Below are 24,408 nucleotides of genomic sequence, written 5' to 3'. Positions count from 1 at the left end.
ATTTCTATTTTCTGAAAGAGCTTCAGGAGAATAAGCATGATTTCTTCCTTAGACATAGTAGAATTCCCCTTGGAAGACATGTGGCCCTGGACTATTGGTTTTTTGGGGGGCACGGGGGGTTGATTACTATTTCAATTTCCTTGCTGGTTATTCATTTATTCAGATTTTCTATTTCTTCCTGGTTCAGTTTTGGTAGTTTATAAATTTCCAGGAATGCATCCATTTCTTCTAGATTGCCTAATTTGTTGGCATATACTTGCTCATAATGTGCTCTTAAAACTATTTGTATTTCCTTGGTGCTGGTCATGATCTCTCCACTTTCATTCATGATTTTATTAATTTGAGTCCTTTCTCTTTTCTTTTGGATAAGTCTGGTTAGAGGTTTACAGATTTTATTAATTCTTTCAAAGAACCAGCTTCTAGTTTCATTGATTTGTTCTACTGTTCTTCTGGTTTCTCTTTCATTGATTTCTGCTGTAATCTTTATTATTTCTCTTCTTCTGCTTGGCTTAGGGTTTATTTGCTGTTCTTTCTCCAGCTCCTTTAGGTGTAAGGCTAGTACGTCCATTTGAGATTTTTCTAATTTTTTGATAGAGGCTTCTATTGCAATGTACTTCTCTAGCAGGATAGTCTTTGTTACATCCCAAAGGTTTTGGACAGATGTATTTTTATTCTCCTTAGTTTCCATGAATTTTTAAAATTCTTCTTTGGTTTCCTGGTTGACCCATGCACTCTTTAAAAGCATGCTCTTTAAGCTCCAACTGCTTGAGTTCCTTCCAAATTGCCTCTTGAGTTCAAGTTTCAAAGCACTGTGGCCTGAAAATATGCTGGGAATAATCTCAATCTTTTGTTATCAGTTGAAACCTGATTTGTGACCCAGTATGTGATCTATTCTGGAGAGTGTTCCATGTGCACTGGAAAAGAATGAGTATTCTGTTGTTTTAGGATGGAATGATCTTTATGTATCTGTGAAGTCCATCTGGCCTAGTATGTCATTCACATCATGTTTCCTTGTTGATCTTCTGCTTAGATGATCTGTCCATTGCTATGAGTGGGGTGTTGAAGTCCCCTGCTCTGATTGTATTATTATTGATATGTTTCTTTACTTTGGTTATTAGTTTGTTGATGTAATTGTCTGCTCCCATTTTGGGGGCATAAATGTTTACAATTGTTAGACCTTCTCACTGGATAGACTCTAAGTATGATATAGCATCCCTCTTCATCCCTTAATACAGTCTTTGGTTTAAAATCTAATTTCTCTGATATGAGGATTGCTACCCCAGCTTTCTTTTGAGGCCCATTAGACTGAAAATAGTTCTCTTTCCTCTGTATTTGCAGTCTGGAGGTGTCTTTAGGTCTAAAATGAGTCTCCAGTTGACAGCAAATGGGCGGATCTTGGTTTTATATACCCTCTGTCTTTTGATTGGGGCATTCAGCCTATTTACACTCAGAGGAATTATTGAAAGATATGATTTTAGTACCATTGTATTGTCTGTAAAGTCCCTGTTTCTGTAGATTTTCTCTGGTGTTTTTTTTTTTTTTTCCTGGTCTATGTTACTTTTGGGTTCTCTCTTCACTTACAGGATCCCTTTTAATATTTCTCACAGGGCTGGTGTGGTGGTCACATATTCTTTGAATTTCTGTCTGTCCTGGAAGGTCTTTATCTCTCCTTCCATTCTGAATGTCATCCTAGCTGGATAAAGTATTCTTGGCTGCATGTGCTTCTCATTTACCTGAATATATCATGTCAGCCTTTTCTGGCCTGCCAGTTCTCTGTAGATAGGTCTGATGTCAGTCTGATGTTCCTCCCTCTTTAGGTAAGGAGCCTCTTGTCTCAAGCTGCTTTCAGGATTTTCTTTTTCTCTAAAAGTTGCAAGCTTTACTATTATATGTCAGGTGCTGATCTATTTTTATTGATCTTGGGAGGAATCCTCTCCACCTTTTGAAGATGAATGTCTGTTTCTTTTCCCAGAGTAGCAAAGTTCTCAGCTATGATTTGCTCAAATACCTTCTGGCTCTCTCTCTCCGTCTCTTTCTCTCTTCACCCTCAGGCACCCCAATAATTCTGACACTGGTATGTTTTCTGGCATCATTAATTTCTTGAAGCCTTTCTTCATGGGCTCTTAGTTGTTTGTTTCTCTTTTCCTCAACTTCCTTCCTTTCCATCAACCTGTGTTCTAAATCCCTTACTCTTTTTTCTGCCTCATTCACCCTAGCCTTTTAAAGCACTCAACTTAGACTGCCTCTCAGTTATAGCATTTTTAAGTTTAGCATACTTGGATTTATTTCTGCACTAAGAGATTCTCTCATGTCTTTTATGTTTTGTTCAAGCCCATATTTAATTTATAATTGTTATCCTGAATTCCATCTCTGATATCTTACCTATATCCATATTGATTAGATCTGTGGCAGGGAACATTACCTCTGGTTCTTTCTTTCATTGTGAATTCTTCCTTGTAGTCATCTTGTCCATAGAAGAATAGATAAGTAAGTGAGCAGAATAAAATATGAACCTCAACCCAAGCAAAATACATACTAGACAAATCCAAAGAGGTCAGAAACCGAAACAGAAAAACAAAAAAGAGGAGGTGGAGAGAATATAATTTCACAAGGTAGAAAAGCAGGGTGATTTACTTGATCCTGGGTGAACTTTAGTCTGTATGTAAGAAGACAGTAAATCGTAAATCCCAAAATTGCAAAGAAAGTATATATATATATATCTATATATACATATATATCTATATATGTATATATAGATATATATATATATATATATGGTTAGAATTGTAAAAAATCAAAGTTAAAAAGCAATTTAAAAATGAAGAGTTGATAAAATAAGAAACTAGTTGAAATGGGGAAAAAGAAAAAAGAGATGGAAAATTTTAGACAGTAAGATAAATGAATTGTGAGAAAAAACCTTGAGTTCTATATACTATTTTCCCCTAGTACTGGAGTTTTATAGTCTTGTGAGATCTGTAAACTAGTTGTCCACTTGTTCTTCCAGTTGGTCTTCTGGGGGAGGGACCTGCTGTGCTGCTTCTTAGGTGTCTTTGCCTGGGTGGAGTAGCACTGTGCCTTGCCAGGAGGCTGGGCTCAGTGTAAGCTAGTCCTCTGTGTGGATTTTCTTCCCTGAAGGCTTTCCATGCCTCCTTAGAGGATCAATATAAAAATGGCTCTGCCTTGATCTCCAGCCTCAGAGCCAAAAGTTCACCATCCCTCCTCTTTAGTAAAACCTCTGGGACAAACAGTCTTGGCTTTTGTGTGTGCCAAACTCCACATACTTCTGTGGTGCATGCTCACAGTGATCCTCCTGGGGGGGGTGGTCCAAGGGTCCTGCACTGCTTCCCTTTGTATTGCACTGGCACTGAGAGTGGTTGTGGGTTTATGCACTCCATCTATTTTGGGGTATGGCTGAGTATTGCCTTACTTTCCTTAATGGGGCCACCACCCTGAGAGCTGTTGCCAGATCATAGGTTCACATGGTTTACCCATTGTAGTCAGCTGCTGGGTGTCCAGATGGAGAGAGGTCACCCTATTAGCTGACTGGCAGTTTATGGCGACCTGAGCTAAGAATCCCTTCCCAGGCTCATTGACCATAACCAGTTTCCCCACTCCACTGCTTGGGCACCCTACTGGTTCAGGCTCCCCTGTTAGTTCTGTGATTGCAGGGATCCTGAGACCACGCTGACACATGTAGAACTCTGCCTTCTCCATCCTCTGAGCCCCCTTCAGATAGGGATGTCTCTCACTGGAGCAGATTTCTAAGGGTTCTGATTTTGTGCTCTGGGGCTATATCACTTTCTGGTAGCCAACTTATAGAGGCTCCTCCCTGTTCCATTTATCTTCTGATATCTTCCCTCAGATTCACATCCCTGCACCTCCTACCTTGCAAAAAGGAGTTGCTTTTCTGATTGTAAGAGCTCCAGATATTTTTTCTTACATCTCAAGCTGAATTCATGGGTGTTCAGAATGGTTTGATAGTTATCTAGCTAAATTCAAGTGACCAGATGAAACAAGGTCCCCCTACTGTACTGTCATCTTGCCTCTGCACTACATTTTATGACGAACTCTCTGGGAATCCATCTATTTCACAAAGCAAAGCATACTTGCAATATTGATATTGAGTATACATGTATAGATACAAAAATATGTTTTTCATATACATATGAGCAAAAAGTGGAAAACTTTAATCATTTCATAACTAATTTTTTTTACTTTTTACTGACCATGTATTATTCTAAACTTGAAATCAATTCCCATATGAAAATCTTTTTTTTCCCCTCTCTCACATAAATAAAAAAGTTCATTAAGAAAATATGGTAAAGATCCTAGCATTAAAGGACTTTAAAATTTCTATTAAAGTGAAATCATATACTTTTAAAACCAGCCAGGGAGTTTTCACAAAAAACACAAAAGGCAAAAACTACTAAAGAGAGAACTTGTGTCTGATAAATAAAGAGGTGCTATAGAACATTCATGGAAGAAAGGGGTAATGTGTATAGGCAATAGTAAGATATCTTCCAGTAACTTGAAAATTGTTTTACTCTCTAAGAGCTAAAACTAAAATCAAGGTCTAATCATTGGGTACAGGACAAAAGAAAAAAAGTCTAAACTAACCTCATGGTTACATATTCAAAGAATTAACTGAGAGAAAAAACTGTTCATAGTTTATACTTTGCTGCAGAAGATGACTTCTTGAATGATGCTGGGTATGTGTCATAGATAGTCAAAGACAAACTAAAGAAAAAGAATGAATCTCAGGCTAGAGCAAGACTAACAAAATATAGTCACATATCTAAACAAAGAATGAGTACCTGAGAAAGGATGCTGGCAGACAGGGATTTAAGAAGAGAATAGCAAAGGCATTGGCAATGCAGCAATATTCATCCTAGCATTGCTAAAGGGAAGAGAGTATCAGTGCCAGAGGGCACTTTAGGGCCTTTAGCAGATATATTCCTCTTTATAAAATGGATACATTTGTCCTTCAGGGCTTGTTGTCATTAGTTTCATCCCACTAACAGTCCTTGCTTGCTCCTCAAGCAATTCTTTTTGTTTGGTAGGGCTTTCAATGGGGAGAGAACACTTTGATCATGTCAACATGAGCATTCCATCAACTAGGATAGTTGTATTTTTTTGTTGTCAATCAATTTTTCAGCATTCTGGATTGTTGGTTGTGAATTTAGTCAATATGAGTTTATCTTGGTCACAGAGTTCATCCCCAGGTGTAGACAAATCAAGTTTCTGGGGCTACCCTGTTAATTCATTGAGACCAATCTTGGAAAGTGCCTTTCATTCCCACTTGAAGGTGAAGAGGGGTACATAATCAATTCCTTAACGATTGTTATATGGTCTACATGAAAATTCCGGAAAAATAATGGAATCCATGTGTGTCATTGATAGAAATGGGGAGCTAAGAAGTGAGAATGTTTTTTACATAGTAAGTTAAAAAAAATATTCAATGTTGGAACACAACCTGGATCCTCACCAGTGTGACTGGGGTCATGTCTAATCCTGTGAGAAAACTCCAGGAGATGGAGGGCAAGAGTCTTCCTGGGCCAATGTCCAGAACAAACATGGGAGGATCCCTGGAGTGTTTTCATGTCCTCTTTTAGATAGGTCTGATAAGTGTGGAGAATCCTTATTTTGCTCTTGTCATTTAAAGCTAAGAGATATTGTCATTTAAAGCTAAGAGATAATCATTGTTGTTCACTTGTCTCACTTGACTGACTGCATTAAATCACATCTCACACATAGCCCATGCCCTGAACATAAATCTATATCCTGTTTGTAATGGGGTCTTGTGGAAGGTATAAAAGAAGTGATTGTAAGAAATAAAGATGTCTACTGATCATCAGTCAGTAGTCTCCCCATCATTTTGGCTCCGATCACCAGGATCCCCACCTCATGAAGGTGACAAGTGGCGCGCCCGAACAGGGACCTGAAATTGACGAACAGTCACGCAGTGATCCAGAGACCCTCACAGAAGGAGGTAAGTGAGAACAATAGGGCAGAATCAAAGTTGAACCCAGCCTTCTCTAGCATTAATACACCACCTTTTATCTCGGGGAGGCACTCCAGTACCCAGACGTCAATTAAGAATTTGTCTGGACGTTATTTGCGAATATAATCCTTGGTTTCCAGATGAAGGAACCTTGAAAGAGACAATTTGGGAAAGTGCACACCATAATGTGGAAAAAAAACTCATAGACAAGGTGAAAAAATTCCTGTGGAGTTTTGGATTACATGGGCGTTGGTAAAAATGGTCATTTTAATTCTTGGAGGGGAATTTGAGGCAGAGAATCTTAAGGCTGAAACAGCTGACTCTCTGCATACATATGAGTTAGATGATGAAACAACCCAACAAATTCAAACCAAAAGTAAAAATTTATTTTTGGCAAAAAGGACAAACACAATGTTTCTCCTTTGGCCACCACACCTCCAATTCCCTCCGGGGATGAAGAAAAGGAAATAGCAGCAGACATCTTTGGGGATGAGGGAAATGACACTGGGTTTGATTATAATTTATGCATGTTACAATTAGGACCAACAAAAACTAAAAAACAAAATTCTATTTCTACACCGTCTCACCCCCATGAGCTACACTTAGTTTTCCCTGTAACTTTTCATGCTAATGGGCCAAATACTTATGATGGGATGCCGATGGAGACTGTAAGAGAATTTAAAAAGGTATGTTCCATGTATGAGCCTACTTCTCCTTATTGTTATGAATATTTATCCAGTTGGAGCAATAACACCTGCTGGATTCCCTATGATTTTCAACTCAGAGATAAAATGGTATTAACCTATTCTGAATTTCTACAATGGAAGATGTGGCTTTCTGAGGAGGCACATGAAAAGGTCAGGAGTTTAGGACAGAGAGGGAATGTAGCAGCTGTTACTTATGATGAGTAACTCATGGGAACAGGAGCTTGGACGACTTCTAATCATCAAACTCATAACATCCCTCCTGCAGCCCTTCCCCATGTACATGATGTAGCCTTACAAGCCTGGCAGAAAATTAGTTTGGGTTCTAATTATACTGCCAGTTATAAAAAAATACAAGAAGGGCCTAAAGAGCCATACGTTGATTTTATCAGCAGGTTAAAAGAATCATTGGAAAAGCGGGTAAGAGGAGAACAAATTCAGGAAATACTCGTAGGACAACTACCATGTGATAATGCTAATGGAGAATGCCAGTCCCTGATTCGACCTTTTAGAGACTCTGGCAATGTCAGATTATTTAAAACCTTGTCGTAATGTAGGATCCTTTAAACAACAGGCCCGAGTAACAGCATTAGAAACCATGGCTGTTCAAAAACAACTGCAAGCAAAATGTTTTAACTGTGGACAAACAGGTCACATAAAAAAAAAAAAAACAATGCCATCTCCCTCCTTGCCTGGTTGCCCCCTCTCCTGCCAATTGCCTGAATAAATCCATGATTCAACCCCCAAAAAGACAAATACTGGTCCAAGGAATGTAAGTTTAAAACTGATAAAGATGGAAATCCTTTGGGGAACCCTCATCAGGGAAACTATCTAAGGGGCCAACCCCAGGCCCCAACAAATATGGGATCATGGAAATACCTTATTCAGTTTGTACCCAACAGTGACTCTCAGTAATGGACTTTGTCCCTGCTACTCAGGGGAGCACTACTCTTGATACTCCTCTCTCTAGGGCTTGCTTTATACATCCATCTCAATGTCCTTATAAATTGTCAACAAACCTATATGGACCTACACCCCAAAATATGGTTGGTCTCCTGCTTGGACAGAGTAGTTTAACTATGAAAGGAGTTACAGTACATACTGGAGTTATAGACTCTGATTATTATGGTGAGATCCAAATTATGGTTTCTGTTACTGTTCCTTGGACCTTTTCAGCAGGCAAATGAGTCGCCCAACTTCTGTTACTTCCCTATATTTTGCCTACTCAATCTTCAAATTTTAGGGAGGGAGGATTCAGCAGCACTAATAAAAAGATTCATTTTTCTAAGAAACTGTTTGAAGGAAGTTGACCTCAAATGAATATTTCTATAAAGGGATGAATATTTGAAGGGCTTTTAGATTCTGGAGCAGATATCTCTATCATTTCTTGTCAATGTTGGCCACGCCAATGGCCTACAATGCCTGCTGATTATGCCCTTGAGGGTCTTGTCTATGTAACTACTCAACAATTGCGACAAAGCAGCTGACCTCTGCCCTGTATGGGCCCAGAGGGATTACAAGGTCATGTTCAACCTTACATTGCCCCCGTACCTATTAATCTCTGGGAACAAGATTTAGTACAACAATGGGATGCTGAAATTCACATACCTACATCCTCACTTGTAAAAAGCATGATGAAAATCATGGGGCAGGGACGCCTGGGTGGCTCAGTTGGTTAAGCAGCTGCCTTCGGCTCAGGTCATGATCCCAGCGTCCTGGGATCGGGTCCCGCATCGGGCTCCTTGCTCGGCAGGGAGCCTGCTTCTCCCTCTGCCTCTGCCTGCCATTCTGTCTGCCTGTGCTTGCTCTCTCTCCCTCTCTCTCTCTGACAAATAAATAAAATCTTTAAAAAAAAAAAAAAAAAAAAAAAAAAAAGAAAATCATGGGGCATATTCCTGGGAAAGGCTTAGGTAAAAACGTACAAGGAGTGCCTGAACCTCTAGGTCTTAATCCTAATGATACTCACACTGGGCTGGGTTTTATATAGGGGCCATTGGGGTTGATAAAGCCCCTTCACCAATTCCAATCACCTGGAAAAGTAACAAGTGTATATGGACCCTCCAATGGCCCCTCACATTAGAAAAACTGAAGTCTCTAAAAGGTGTAATTCAAGAACATTTGGAAAAGGGACATATTGGACCTTCTTTTTCTCCTTGGAGTTCTCCAATTTACTCCAATTTTGTTGTAAAGAAAAGGTCAGGCAAATGAAGATTATTAATAGATCCCCATAATATTAATGCTGCAATGGTAACTATGGGTGCATTACAGTGAGGACTTCCTGCTCCCTCTTGTATACCCACTAAATGGCCTTTAGTAGTCTTGGATTTACAACACTGCTTTTACACTATTTCTATCCACCCCTCAGACAAAGAGCGTTTTGCGTTTTCAATTCCAACAGTACATCAACAAGAACCTTTACAAAGATTTCAATGGAAAATTCTCCTTCAAAGCATGACTAACTCTCCTACGATGTGCCAGTATTTTGAGGAAAGATTCTTGAGCCCATTTGACAATTATATCCCACATGTTATGTTATCCATTACATGGATGATATCTTACCAGCAGTCCCAACCCTAGAGGTCTTACATCAATTGTTTTCAAATACACAACAATACCTACAACAGGCTGGTCTTATAATACCTCCCAAAAAGGTACAATTTACTCCACCCTTCTCCTATTTAGGTCGTATTATAGAACGTACCACATTTCGTCTTCAGAAGCATCCCATTCGTCAAGATACTTTAAGTACTCTAAATGATTTTCCAAAAATTATTAGGAGATATTAATTGGGGTATTAGGAGATATTAATTAGGAGATATTAATTGATTGGGGTATAAGAGATATTAATTGATACCCAATGTTGGGTATCCCTACACATCAACTTACAAATCTATTTGCCACTCTTGAGGGAGACCCTAATCTTGACAGTTCTCAAAGCTTAACACCACAGGCTAAACAGGAACTGCAGTTCCTTGAAGAATACCTTCATCAAGTGTTCTCTCATCAATATGATCCTACATTACATTTACTGTTATTTCTATTCCCTACTCCCCATTCACCTACAGGGCTGATAGCTCAATAAGACTCTCCTTTAGAATGGATCTACTTGAAACTTGAAATGGATCTCCTTTAGAAATGGATCACCTTTAGAATGGATCTACTTGGAGCTCCTAAGGTTTTAACTGCATATGTTGACCTCCTTGCAGATCTCATTATCCTTGGCCGAACCAGATGTCTTCAAATATTGGGATACAACTCTCATGTTATCATTCTTCTTATTTCTATAAAATATTTTTCTTCCCTATTTCCTTTGAATGATTATTTCCTTAATGCTTTAGCAGGATATTCTGGAACCATTGGAAACCATTACCCTGTGGATAAATTATGGGATTTCCTAAAGAAGACATCATTTGTAATTTCTAATATCTGTAAAACTAGTCCAATTCCAGGGGCTCCTGTGTATTATATTGACGGCTCCTCGACTAGAAAAGGAAGCATACATGGACCTGGCTTAAACCTCTCAATTCAGTGAGGGTGCATCAGCACAACAAACAGAAATATTCATTCTTACTGCTCTGTTAACTTAAATATCTTCTGCACTTAACATAGTTTCTGATTCGGCTTATGTAGTTGGTCTCTTTCCCACCATTAAAACAGCTCAGCTATCTACAACACAAAAAACCATGTTACACGTTTTCACAAAACTACAGTCCCTTGTATAATCATGTTCCCATCCTCTCTATGTCGCCCATATTAGGGCCCATTGTTCTCTCCCAGAACCCATGGTAGAAGGTAACCATCAAGCACATAACTTGACATGTCCTATCACCTGCAGATGAACACTCAGTTTTGCATACTAATGCTAACCAACTGCACAACTGTTACCATGTTCCACTTTGAAAGGTGCATAACATTGTTCAATCCTGTCCTATTTGTGCACCTTTGCACTGTCACCTACACCTTCAGGAGCCAATCTTCATGGCTCCCAAGCCAACAAACTATGGCAAATGGATGTAACTCATTTCGGTCTCTTTCCTTGTCAACCTTATTTACATGTTATTGAAACATTTTCTAAATTTCTTTGGGCAGTTCCTCAATCCTCCAAGTCCTTTACTGCCATCCGCTCTACTCTATTGCAATTTTTAGTGTTATGGGGGTCCCTACTACCATAAAAACTGATAATTCACCAGCTTACACAAGCCACAAATGTACTGCCTTTTGTTCTGATTGGCAGATTCATCATATTACAGGTATACCTTATAACCTACAAGGAAAAGATATAGTTGAATGAACTCATCGTACACTAAAACTGCAATTATTAAAAAAAAGGGGGGGAACCCCCAAGGATGTTTTAGCACTCTTTATTTACTCTTAATTTTTCAAATTTACCCAAGGCGACATTCAGACAGCAGTGGAAAAACACTTCTCACAATCACAGCAACCCCTTGAGGCATCTATTCTTATTTGGTTCAAATCTTTTAATGAATGGTTCCCTGGCTTCCTATTAAGGAAAGGCAGAGGGTCTGCTCTTATTCCCTCAGATTCCAGTGATGGACCCTCCGAAACACTATGGCTTCCTCTTCGGCTCATCAGGCCCTGGAAAACCGATGACACTGCTGATAACCACTTCACCCCTGATCTCCAAGAAAGATCTGGAAATACAAGAGACACAGGAAGTCACTCACAAAATGCATGTGCAGTCCCTTCATAAGAAGAGCCCCCAACCATATCAGCGTAGGGCCAATCCAACCACATGGGATCAGATTAAGGCCCTGTCAGCTAAAGGAGAAGCAGTTTTAAGATCTACCTGAAGCCCACAGACCCCTGAGAACTTGTTTTTGGCTATGGTTGCTCTTCTGACCTTTACGTCAGCAGGTACTCTCTCCTCAAATGATGAGTGAACAAACAACAGGTATCTAGCTTGGAACTGGCTCCTACGATGTTGCAATTAATAAACAAAAAAGGGGGAATTTTTGGAACACAACCTGGATCCTTGCCAATGTGACTGGGGTCATGTCAAATCCTGTGAGCAAACTCCAGGAGATGGAGGGCAAGAGTCTTCCTGGGCCGATGCCTGGAATAAACATGAGAGGATCCCCGGAGTGTTTTCCTGTCCTCTTTTAGATAGATCTGATAAGTGTGAAGAATCCTTAACTTGCTCTTGTCATTTAAAGCTAAGAGATAATCATTATTGTCCACTTGTCTCACTTGAGTGCACATAAATCACATCTCACATGTAGCCCACGCCCTGCACATAAATCTATATCCTGTTTGTAATGGGATCTTGTGGAAGATATAAAAGAAGTGATTGTATATTTGAAATTAGTATACTAATTTCAAAGCAACTGGGGTGCCTGGGTGGCTCAGTGGGTTAAAGCCTCTGCCTTCGGCTCAGGTCATGATCTCAGGGTCCTGGGACCGAGCCCTGCATGGGGCCCTCTGCTCACCAGGGAACCTGTTTCTTCCTTCTCTCTCTGCCTGCCTCTCTGCCTACTTGTGATCTCTGTCTGTCAAATAAATAAATAAAATATTTTTTAAAAATAAATAAAAGAAGTCATTGTAAGAAATAAAGATGCCTACTGATCATCAGTCCGCCCATCATTTTGGCTCCGATCACCAGGATCCCCACCTCGTGAAGGTGACAGTTCAGATATTAATTTTATCTTTGCACTGAATCAAATCCCTAGATGTAGGAATTTACCTCAGATATACATGTAGTCATAGTATATTGATATTTTGGGATTAATCCCTAATATCCATATGTAGCACTATATGGATTATGTAGGTGCATACATTCTTCTTTTCTCCTCATTTTCTTTCTAAAAACTAAATTAATGGAACAAACAGAATTTTACAGTTATATCCAGGTTTGAATCTCAGTTCCACTACTCAGTTTCTTACTTTCTCTGTGTCTCAGTTTCTTCATCTCTAAAATGTAGATAATAATAAGTATCTCATAGAATTGTGTGAAAATTAAATGAAATAATTTGCATGTGAGCACTTAAGTTTTGGTTCCATTACTGTTTCTCTCCATGCCTTGGTCTCTTCAATTTAAAAATCCACACATGCATACATACACACATACATTCACACAAACACAGACACATGGAAGTGTTATATTCAACATGACTATAAGCTTCATGAGAGCAGAAATCACAGCTGATTTTTGTTTACTACTCTATCCCTAGTGTATGGTTATTAGGGGATCCTCAAATATATTTTGAGTTATAAAACAAGATTAGTTAAGAAATTGAGCCTTTGTTCAACTAAATTTCTCAGTCAGTTTAGAGATCTTAGTTAAACTAAAAACCTACCATATACACTAAAGGCCTTAACAGGTGTCACTTCTGTAGATTCTATTTTATGATCTTCAATTAATCAATATGAAGTCTATTTAAGTGACTTTTTAAAGTATTTGGTTTTTGTCTGGAATTCCAAAGAGGCAAGTATGCTAATTTGATAGGACTGTTGTACCATAAACTGAGTGGCCGCAACAACAGAAATATATCGTTCTGGAGGCTAATTCAGGATCAGGATATCAGCAGGATTGGTTTCTTCTGAGGGCTATGAATAAAGGATCTGTTTCAGGCCTCTCTCCTTGGCTCATCGATTACTCTCTTCTCCGTCTATATGTTCACATTGTCTTATCTTTATGCGTACCTATCTCTATGTCCAAATTTCCCCTTTTTATAAGGATACCAGTCATTTTAGAGACTACTGTAATGATCTCATCTTATCTAATTCTAACTGCAATGACCTTATTTCCAAGTAAGGTCATATTTTGAGAAACTGGTGGTTAAGACTTCAACAAATGATTTGAGGGATCATAATTTAACCCATAACAGCAATTTCTAAGGGATTACTTTTAAGGCTTCTGGGTATGACCTATCCCTGGAGTACTTTCTTACTATTGCATATAGAAGAAAACACTTGACATTTACTGAATTAACATATTGGGATGTTTTGACTATTCTCAAATAATCTTAAAACACATAGTAGAGTGAGCCACTTAACATGTGAGGGTAACTAGCTATCTATAGGCATCTGTATTTTTTTTAAAGATTTTATTTATTTATTTGACACAGAGAGAGAGATCACAAGGAGGCAGAGAGGCAGGCAGAGAGAGAAGGGGAAGCAGGCTCCCTGCTGAGCAGAGAGCCCGATGTGGGGCTCGATCCCAGGACCCTGAGATCACTACCTGAGCTGAATGAAGGCAGAGGCTTAACCCACTGAGCCACCCAGGAGCCCCTAGGCATCTGTATTTTAACTGACTTTGTTAATAACTATTATTGAGAATGTTTTGTATGTTGGAGGGAGAGGACAGGAGGGATAAAATTCTAGTGAATTTTGAAAAGCCAGTTTATGGGAATATGTCAAATAAGCTGAAATATAATGTAAGAGAAATGTGGGGGACTGCAAAAACATGAAACCATGTTTGTGAATAAGTGCAAATAGGTGAATTTTGGAGGAATATCAAGGACCTTGTGGATATAGGACAAGATTAAGCCTCAGTCATGATTATATATGTCCACTAAAATGAATCAAAATGTGATCATTCCAATCATTTTAGTCATATTCACAATGGATATAAATGCAGGTGAATTGATCCAAATAGTGTTCTTTAAAATGGTTAAAGCAATTCCTTTCTTAAAATTGGCCAATTATTGGGGTACCTGGGTGGCTCAGTGGGTTAAAGCTTTTGCCTTCAGCTCAGGTCGTGATCCCAGGGTCCTGGGATCGAGCCCCACATTGGGCTCTCTGCTTTGCGGGGAGCCTGCTTCCCCCCTCTCTCTGTCTCTGCCTGCCTCTCTGCCCACTTGTGGTCTCTATCAAATAAATAAATAAAATCTTAAAAAAATTGGCCAATTATTTCATTGACTAAAATTTAAAAGGTTTCATTGAACATATGTCATGTTTCCCAACAGATCATCCAGGTCAAAATAAAGAGTTTGCTTCAAATTATTTTGGGGAATAAAGGTGAATTGATGCAATGGTCTTATGAAAGATAGAATTTTTTTTTTAATCATGCTTCGAAAGGATGAATACCCAACTTTTGTATTAACATGGATAGGACTGGAAGAGATTATGCTGAGTGAAATAAGTCAAGCAGAGAGAGTCAATTATCATATGGTTTCATTTATTTGTAGAGCAAAAGAAATAACACGGAGGACATGGGGAGATGGAGAGGAGAAGGGAGTTGAGGGAAATTGGAGGGGGAGATGAACCATGAGAGACTATGGACTCTGAAAAACAATCTGAGGGTTCTGAAGGGGCCGAGGGTGGGAAGTTGTGGGAGCCTGGTGGTGGGTATTATGGAGTGCATGTATTGCGTGGAGCACTGGGTGTGGTGCATAAACAATGAATTCTGGTACACTGAAGAGAAATTTTAAAAAATAATAAAAAATTTAAAAAAATCATACTTCATTGCCTATCAGTGTAAGGGGAGTACTTATATGTTTGGCATTCTGGAAACTGTCATCTATATGTTTAATTTGACTTCTAAAAATCTTGAGTGCTTTGTAAAATTGCACATTTTTCTCAAATGTAAAGCAATATGTTACAGAAGAATGAGTTTTGGACCAGGAGAAAGAAAAAAAATCTGGATTCCAGTCCCAGATCTGCCCTGTGGCCTTGGAAAAGTCAAACAGAGCTCCTGCTTTGCCTCAGCAAACTAAAGGTTTCAATCAGATGATATGCAAGTTCCCTCAACTCAGAGGGTCTATAATTCTGTTATATATAATTATTATATCTCTAGTGAAATATTTTCATTCAAATGCAAAATATATTAACATAAAAGAGAACTTTTTGCTCTGCTGGGTTTAAGGTATGGTAATAGAGGCTAATCATTTGAAAAAACTTCACCATCAGCTTTTCAGTCTGATCATCTTCATATTGTATGTCATAAGGTACCTGAAAGGGTCCGTAGACAAAAGGACAAGACTGATACAAGGCGAAGGTCAAGCAAAGCTTTATTTCGCACCAAGCATCGAGAATCAAACTGACCGGCCAGGGCCATCTCTTGCAAAGAGGCAACCCCTCCCAGTTTCACAGACTAACTTTTATAGAGTAAAGGCCATATGGTTGAGCCTGGCCACACACAGGTGGCCAATTGAATTACATTCTACCCCATGATAGTCATCTAATTCAGCCTATGACCTTGGCTAGAATTGGCGCCTTTGTCTAGTGCCCAAAAGGTGGGGGCTCACACTCCCTGGTGGGTAATACGTGTGCTTTCCCTTGATTGGACATTTTCATCTGGCCGGACACGTCCTTGAATCTGGACTTCGTTATCAGGGCCTATTTGGCCGTATTTCACCAATTCTGTTTCTAAGCGCTTTCCTCTTGGGGGAAGGGGCAGGTTTAATCTAAGTTTACTGCATAAACAACAAAATGTCTCACTCTGGCTAAGTAGGCCCTTACAGTACCCACATAAAATATTATATGCTTTTAAATATTTTTGTCTTTTACTCCAAAAGACTAAACTCTTTATTCTGTCAACATTACAATACAACTAGATACCATGCAATTTTATTTTACATAAATCCTGGCGGGAGTTACCTTGGTGCTTTTGTCTTGCCTAAGAACCAACTACATTTCTACTGGATATATACCAAATGTTCTTTCATTTTTAAAACTTTACATGGGAGATCTTATATAATTGATTTTCCCACCTATCTAACCACCCTTGATGATATTATAATTCTTTCAAGTAATTAACTATGCTATGACTAATTTTATTTTTTTAAGATTTTTATTTATTTATTTGACAGAGAGAGAAATCACAAGTAGGGAAGAGAGGCAGGCAGAGAGAGAGGAGGAAGCAGGCTCCCTGCTGAGCAGAGAGCCCAATGTGGGGCTTGATCCCAGGACCCTGAGATCATGACCTGAGCTGAAGGCAGAGGCTTAACCCACTGAGCCACCCAGGTGCCCCTATGCTATGACTAATTTTAATAATGATAACATTTTAACTCAATCCCACAATTTCAATGTCGACAATGTGATACTTGGAATGTAAATGTATTTAGCCCACATTCCAAATGTTTCATTTTGTGACACTTACATTGAATAATAAAGTGTTTGATATAATACAACATGTCCTTTAATGAACATGGGGCCATATATTGATCAATTTATGAGTAGAGTTTAATTTTTGAGACACAGTATTTAAAACTGATAACTGAACTTCTGTATTTCAATTCATGAGGAAGTCAGTTCTACCTTTTGTTTCGTTTTGAACTTAAAAAAACTACGCTTTTGAGAAAATGACCTGACGATTGACAGAACAGACTTTCCACAGTTAAACATAGAGAAGAGGTCAGGCCACCTAGAAGAGGGTAGGAATAGCAGAGAAGGAGAAGCAGTTGGATGCTAAACAGAGTCATGTCCTTGGGAGCGAGGGAGCTCAGGGCAAGGATTGGAGAGAGAAACGGACCCTCACATCAGGGAAGCCTACCCGGGGAAGATGAATCTCCATAACATTTGGCTTTGAAAACCAGAGGGGCTGAATTTCCTGAGTTCTTAAAAGAAGTAGGACTTAAAACCCGGAATTTCAAAAATCTGGAGAACCAGAAAGGTGAGAAACTGAGTCTCCACCCTTAAAGACACAGCAGGACAAACAACCTGCAGAGATAAAGCCTGCAGTTTGAAAAAACACCTGGGGCAGATGGAAGGAGAGTTGTTTATTCATTTTAGAGTATGTCCTGGAGGGATAGATATTGGTGGGGGATTCCTCCAGGAACAAAGGAGCTGACGGGCACTTTCTTTCCCCACCCCCAGCCTAGATACCCAGCTACCAGGGGAAACCAATACTGACAGTCATCTCCTACCATGCTTGCACCAGCACCCTGACACCCCCAACTCTTGTGTTGTGCTTCTGTGAATCCATCTCCTAGGACTGACCTGCCTCAGTCCCATTGCTGCAGGGTCCCTCCTGTAGGGGACCACCAGCTGACAAAACTTGCTACCCTGCCTCTCCAGCCCTGTGCATGTTGCAGTCCCACCCCCTCCAGTATGTTCTTGACCCAAGCCCATCCAAAGCAGTACTACAAGCCTAGCAGTGTGCAAGCAGCCTGGACAGAGACCAGCACCACTCTCAAGGGACTCCTACCCCAGGGAGAGGAGAAGATAACCACACACACTGGTCTTACTAGGGACCCAATAGTGGGCTGGGGGCAGACAGCTGGCCTGACTGCAGGCCCCATTAACCAACAAAAGCTGCTCAGGGGACAACACAGGAAAATGTCATGCAGTTTGGTGCTACTTAATCTCTGGTAAATGCCTGGTCTGACTCAATTCAAGCCCAAGGCAGTCCCCAACTGGCCCACTAACAACACAGGATCCAGACCCTGAAGCTAAATAAGGACAGAATGGGGAATGAACTCATCTTGGGATTGGTCTCTGCAGAAGAACCAGGCAATCAATTGCAGTATTTATAAGCAGATAATTCTGAGGAAGTCTACTAACAAATGGATCACAGCAACGAGACTCTAAGTCACAATAGTATTTCAAGTTGGGAATGTAGTCCTATTATGGTTCTGGGCAATCAGTCTAAAGATAACAGGACACTACCAAAAATCTTTTGCCCCTGCTAAAAAACAGATTCAGGTATCACTTCCTCCAGGATATCTTTTCTAATCATCACCCAGGCTATGTGTAAGCCATTCTTCTCTTCTTCTTTACTTTGTGTTAATCTATGACACACACTATAATTGTTCTGCCATTCATTCAACAGATATTTATTAAGCATCCACTGTACACCAGACATTTTACTAAGAGTGGGAACAAACTAATGAACAAAATAAAGTCCCTGCTCTCATTGAGCTTATATTTGTGGAGGCCGAGAAAAATCAAGGCCATCCCACCTCACGTTTAGCCTTAACATAGGTACAGCCATCTTAGCTCCGGCAGCCATCTCAGACCCCTGTGCCCAAGGGCTGAACTTTCCCCCACCCTGCTTTGGTTCCAGGAAGCCCCACCCTGCTTTGGTTCCAGAGACCACCACCTTGCTTTGGTTCCAGAGACCCCCATCTTGCTTTGGTTCCAGGAATCCCCACCCTGCTTTAGTAACAGGAACCCATAAATACCCCTGCCTTAACTAAGCTCAGGGTCTGAGTCTCTACTCCGCTGTGTTGGGTATACTTGGGACCAAGCTTAATCTTGTCAAATAAACCCTTGTGTGATTGCATCGGTGCTTGGCTCCTTGGTGGTCTCTCGGACGCAAAAACTTGGGTACAACATATTCTAATGAGGGGAAAAAACACATACACTAAAAATAAACATGTAAATATAGACTGTGTCATGGTGATAAGTACTATTAGAATAATGCAGATAATGGGAATACAGTGTGGGGAAATTTCTACTTTTTATGTATTATACTTTTTTGTGTAATCTCCTTTTTAAAGTTAGCTTTACCTTTGTTAATAAATATTTTTCTAAAATAGTTTTTGTTTGCATATATATTCCCTTATATAGATGTGTGTATGTACTATACCTATGTAACTATTCCTTCATTGTTGGGCATTTAGCTTTCCTCTTTATCATAAACAATATTGAGAAGAACTTATTTAAAGTTATCCTTTGGGAGCATATCCTTGGTTATTTCCATAGGATAAGTTTCTAGAAATGAAAGGGTTGTAACTTGGCTGTTGCCATGATGAACAAGTCTCAGTCATCTCCAATCCTTTGGACACTGGCATTGGCATCAATAGCCACTTTCTGTAGGAGTCAGTTCCATAGCTTAGTTATTCTCTATGATCCTGGACCCACATGTTCACCTTTCTCTTTCTTTTCCCGATGACTCAAAAAAGGAGCAACAAACTTAGTGGCAGAAGCCATGAAAGTATGATACTACCAGATGAAACTCCTCAAAACTTAAGGAGACTTTGTTTAAATATAAAGGTATTGCTGTTTTAAATCCAAAACTTTCTACTGTAGGTATGGATGGTGACAACCATAAAGCTAACTATAAAATCTCCAGCTTTACTTCAACTCCATCTTTAGCTCCATGTAGAACAAACTGAAATTTTGAATCTATTCCTTGACCTTCACATCCCAGAATGTGTGACTTCCCTTTCACCTCAACTTTTCTCAACTCTAATCTCCTGGCTAACAAGATGTATTTTGACCATACTTTTCTTTTTATCTACCATTATCAAGTGAATCACCAAAATACTGTTCCAGTCATGATGAATATGGACCTGGCCTTGGTGTTGGAACCCAGAATAGGATAATACATTATTACCCTTTTTCTCTTCATTTATTACCACGTCCTTGTTATTTGTCAATATTATGCAAAAGAGATGTAGGAGATTTAGAACATCTCAACACACTGTGTATTTGCCCCCAAAGCCCCCAAAATGGCTGGGATATGGTGTACAGATTAACTAATAAAACAGTTTCACTATTTATCAGCAGCTTTTTTAAAAGAGTAAACAATTTGATTATTAAGGAGGTCAAACTAATGCTTAAAATAGTTTTAGGAAAGAGTTTGTGTTTTTCATTTGTCCTTGACTTTACTTTCTCTTATAAATAGAAATGATTATAAATTGTCCCTAAATAAACTAATATGTTTTCTTTTTCTTGTTTAAATTAATGAATACACAAAGCTTGGTTTTCTCAAGGTGATAATGGGCAAACTGGAAGCCACAGAGACACCCATAGGTGTGACTTTCCTACATCCCTTCATCACTGCTTTCATCAGGGAATGGTCTTCAAACAACAAGACCATGCTACACAAACAAGCCCACATTTTCACTTTCAACCTCTCAGATTGAGAACAAGAGTTACTGGCCCATGAGTTTTCTTGTACACATGCTTTATTACTTTCCTACTTTTACAGATATACAAAGGAAATAAGCAACTTTAATAGGGATGTGAGATTTACCTTACCTGGAAAACAATACACTACACAACATGAACAAAGCCAGTATGTGTAACAGATCCTCTTAGAGGTGATAAGTGGTATCCTCCTGCCTATAAATCATAGCTCATACTATCCAATCTCCTCTATTCCTTAAATGATGGATTTCACAGGGTGTTGTTAATCATATAATCTATATATTACTATATACTACTATTTCTTTTACTTTCACCTGAAAATGGAGCTGGCAAGACTATCTAAATTTGATTTTGAGATAAATGAATATAGAAAATATACTGAGAGACTCAAGTTGTTGCATTACATTAGTTGAGAAGCATTTAGAGTCTGCCTTGAAGTGATTGTTACATACTCACTCTAACTTTGACCAAATGGGAGAAGTTTCTGTTCAAGGTAAGACAGATCAAACTGGAGATGACCAAGGATCAGGAGACAGCACTGATTCACAAGGAAATAACAGATATCCAAATACCAAGCCACAGAAGGTAATGCAGATAGATGGCCAGGTAGTTAAGAAAGAGCCAGAGGGTGATAATAGATAGGGTTCCTAAAAATATGGAAAGTATGACATTAGAAATATATGAATCAGGAATTATATTTTGTTATCAGTACTAGAAATCTTTAAAAAAATATTGGTTTACATGAGTTTTTTCCTTTTCTGTAATTAAAAATCTGGAGATTTTTACACTAGGGGTTATATGCCAACTCTCATTGTCATCAGATTACTAGTCTCCCTTATTGTTTTCATTGGCCATCACTACAGCACGTGACTCTCATCCTCATGGATACATAATGGTTGTAATCCTATCTGTAAAGGAGATCAGGACATATAATTTTTTTATCTGAACACACTGACATCCTCAAGTGTGTAGTAATTCTGTTTGTAAGTATGAAGGAGAGAATAGATATTGAGTAGACAACTAGCAGTGTCTACAAGAGTCTAGTACAGAATTCAGTGAGAGACCTTCCATTCAGTGATTCAAGGACCCAAGCTCCTTCCACCTTACAAGTTATTTTCAACACATAGCTTCAGTGGTCACCACAGAAGGAAAAAGATGGGGTACAGAAGACATACCTACTGAGCAACAGCAAGTAGGAACCTCATCACAGGTATAGGTTCAAAAAGCAGAATGCTACTCAATGAAAGGACTAGAGGTTTAGCTGCAAACTAAAATTATTAGATATGTTAGACCTTTTAACAAATATCAATGCCCAGACTCAAGCCTAATGGAGTAAGAAGAGACATCAGTATTTTTTAATGTCTTCACAAGTGATTATAGTGTTTATCCAGAGTGGGGAGTCATGATCCTCAAAGGATACAGCTGGACCTCAACCTAGAAGGATTGATCATTGGACAAAGATTGAAGACAGAGACTTAATTAATGCATCTCCTATACAAATTCATGAAACAATGCAGCAAATAAACTTGATATCTGTACTCAGAGCTTGAGGCTTGTCTACTTAGACAACTTTATCTAAAAACCTGAGGTGAGGTGAATATAAATAAGGTTTATATGGTCTCAGCAGTGGAATTTAGAGGACTCACAGTCAGGGAGCCAGTCACACCATCAAAAAAAAAAAAAAAAAAAACAGTCAACCTCCTAGAATCTTTGGAGTGGATACTACATAAAGGATAGACTAACAATTTCATCTATTAGAGTACTTCCAGTGCCTGGAAGAGACCCTGATTCAGACCCAGTATGCAGCAAATATATTTTTTATTTGTGTTATGTTAGTCACCATACAATACTTCATTAGTTTTTGATGTAGTGTTCCAAGATTCATTGTTTACATATAACACCTAGTGCTGCATACAATACTTGCCCTCCCTAATACCCACCACCAGGCTCACCCATCCCCCCAACTCCCTCAACTCTAAAACCCTCAGTTTGTTTCTCAGAGTCCACAGTCTCTCATGGTTCATCTCCCCCTACGATTTTCCCCTCTTTGCTTTTCCCTTCCTTCTCCTAATGTCCTCCATGCTATTCCTTATGTTCCACAAATAAGTGAAACTATATGATAACTGACTCCCTGACTTATTTCACTCAGCAATCTCTGGTCCCATCCATGATGATGAAAAAGTTGGGTATTCATCTTTTCTGATGGCTGAGTAATATTTCATTTTATATATTGTATATATTGACATCTTTTTTTTGTAATTTTCTTTTTTTTTCAGTGTTCCAAGAGTCATTGTTTATGCCCCATACCCAGTGCTCCCTGCAATACATGCCCTCCTTAATTCCCACCACCAGGTTCACCCAACCACCCAACCCTCTCCCCTCCAAAACCCTCAGTTTGTTTCTCAGAGTCCACAGTCTCTCATCGTTCGTCTTCCCCTCTGATTTCCACCAACTTACTTCTCCTCTCCAACTCCCAATGTCCTCTGTGTTATTCCTTATGCTTCTTAAGTAAGTGAAACCATATAATTGACTCTCTGCTTGACTTATTTCACTCAGCATAATCTTCTCTAGTCCTGTCCATGTTGATACAAAAGTTGGGTATTCATCCTTTCTGATGAAGGCATAATACTCCATTATATATATGGACCATATCTGCTTTATCCAGTCATCTGTTGAAGGGCATCTTGGCTCTTTCCACAGTTTAGCAATGGTGGCCATTGCTGCTAAGAACATTGGGGTACAGATGACCTTTCTTTTCACTACATCTGTATCTTTGGGGTAAATACCAAGTAGTGTGATTGCAGGGTCATAAGGTAATAGGGTATTTTTAATTTCTTAAGGAATCTCCACACTGTTTTCCAAAGTGGCTGCACCAACTTGCATTCCCACCAACAGTGTAAGAGGGTTCCCCTTTCTCCACATCCTCTCCAATTCTTGTTGTTTAATGTCTTATTAATTTTAGCTGTTCTGACTGGTGGAAGGTGGTAGTTCAATGTGGTTTTGATTTGAATCTCCCTGATGGCTTATGATGATGAACATTTTTTCATGTGTCTGTTAGCCATTTGTATATCTTCTTTGGAGAAGTGTCTGTTCATGTCTTCTGCCCATTTTTTGACGTGATTATCTGTTTTGTGTGTGTTGAGTTTGAGAATTTCTTTATAGATCTTGGATATCAGCCCTTTGTCTGTAGTGTCATTTGCAAATATATTCTCCCATTCTGTGGGTTGCCTCTTTATTTTGTTGACTGTTTCCTTTGCTGTGCAGAAGCTTTTGATCTTGATGAAATCCCAAAAGTTCATTTTTGCTTGTTTCCCTTGACTTTGGAGGCATATCTTGAAAGAAGTTGCTGTTGCTGATGTCAAAGAGCTTACTGCCTATGTTCTCCTCTAGGATTTTGATGGATTCCTGTCTCACATTGAGGTCTTTCATCCATTTTGAGTTTATCTTTGTGTACAGTGTACGAGAATGGTTGAGTTTCATTCTTCTGTACATAGCTGTCCAATTTTCCCAGCACCCTTTATTGAAGAGACTTTTTTCCACTGATTTTTTTTTCCTGCTTTGTTAAAGATTATTGGACCATAGAGTTGCCAGTCCATATCTGGGCTCTCTACTTTGTTCCACTGGTCTGCGTGTCTATTTTTGTGCCAGTACCATCTGCAGCAAATATTTTTTAAATTAATTAACTAATAAATACCTAGAGAGACTATTCTACATACTCAGAATGGTTACTAAAGGAATTTGGAGGTATAAGAAAATATAAAACTGATCATTACACTAAAATGAAAACAGAGAAAAAGAGAGAGAGAGACAGAGAAAAGCAGTCAATATTTAACACAGAGTGACAAAAATCAGACAAGTGGTTGCTTGCTGCTGTGGAGGATGGATTGATAGTAATGGAACATGAGAGAATTTGGGGCATAATATTAA

General features: G+C 39.1%; 1 long non-coding RNA gene across 1 annotated transcript in view; it reads right to left on the bottom strand.

Annotated features, from left to right (window-relative positions):
• Positions 1-11,073: 11,073 nt before the first annotated feature.
• The window catches only part of LOC116881764, an 87,083-nt gene continuing 73,748 nt past the window's right edge, over positions 11,074-24,408 (bottom strand). Inside the window, exon 3 of the long non-coding RNA XR_004385484.1 lies at positions 11,074-11,357. This is a non-coding gene — a long non-coding RNA (uncharacterized LOC116881764). The remainder of the gene's footprint in view (positions 11,358-24,408) is intronic.

The sequence above is a fragment of the Lontra canadensis genome, unplaced genomic scaffold, assembly GCF_010015895.1.
Source record: "Lontra canadensis isolate GAN:19392208 unplaced genomic scaffold, GSC_riverotter_1.0 scaffold77, whole genome shotgun sequence".
NCBI lineage: Eukaryota > Metazoa > Chordata > Mammalia > Carnivora > Mustelidae > Lontra > Lontra canadensis.
This window is presented reverse-complemented; position numbering and strand designations above follow the sequence as displayed.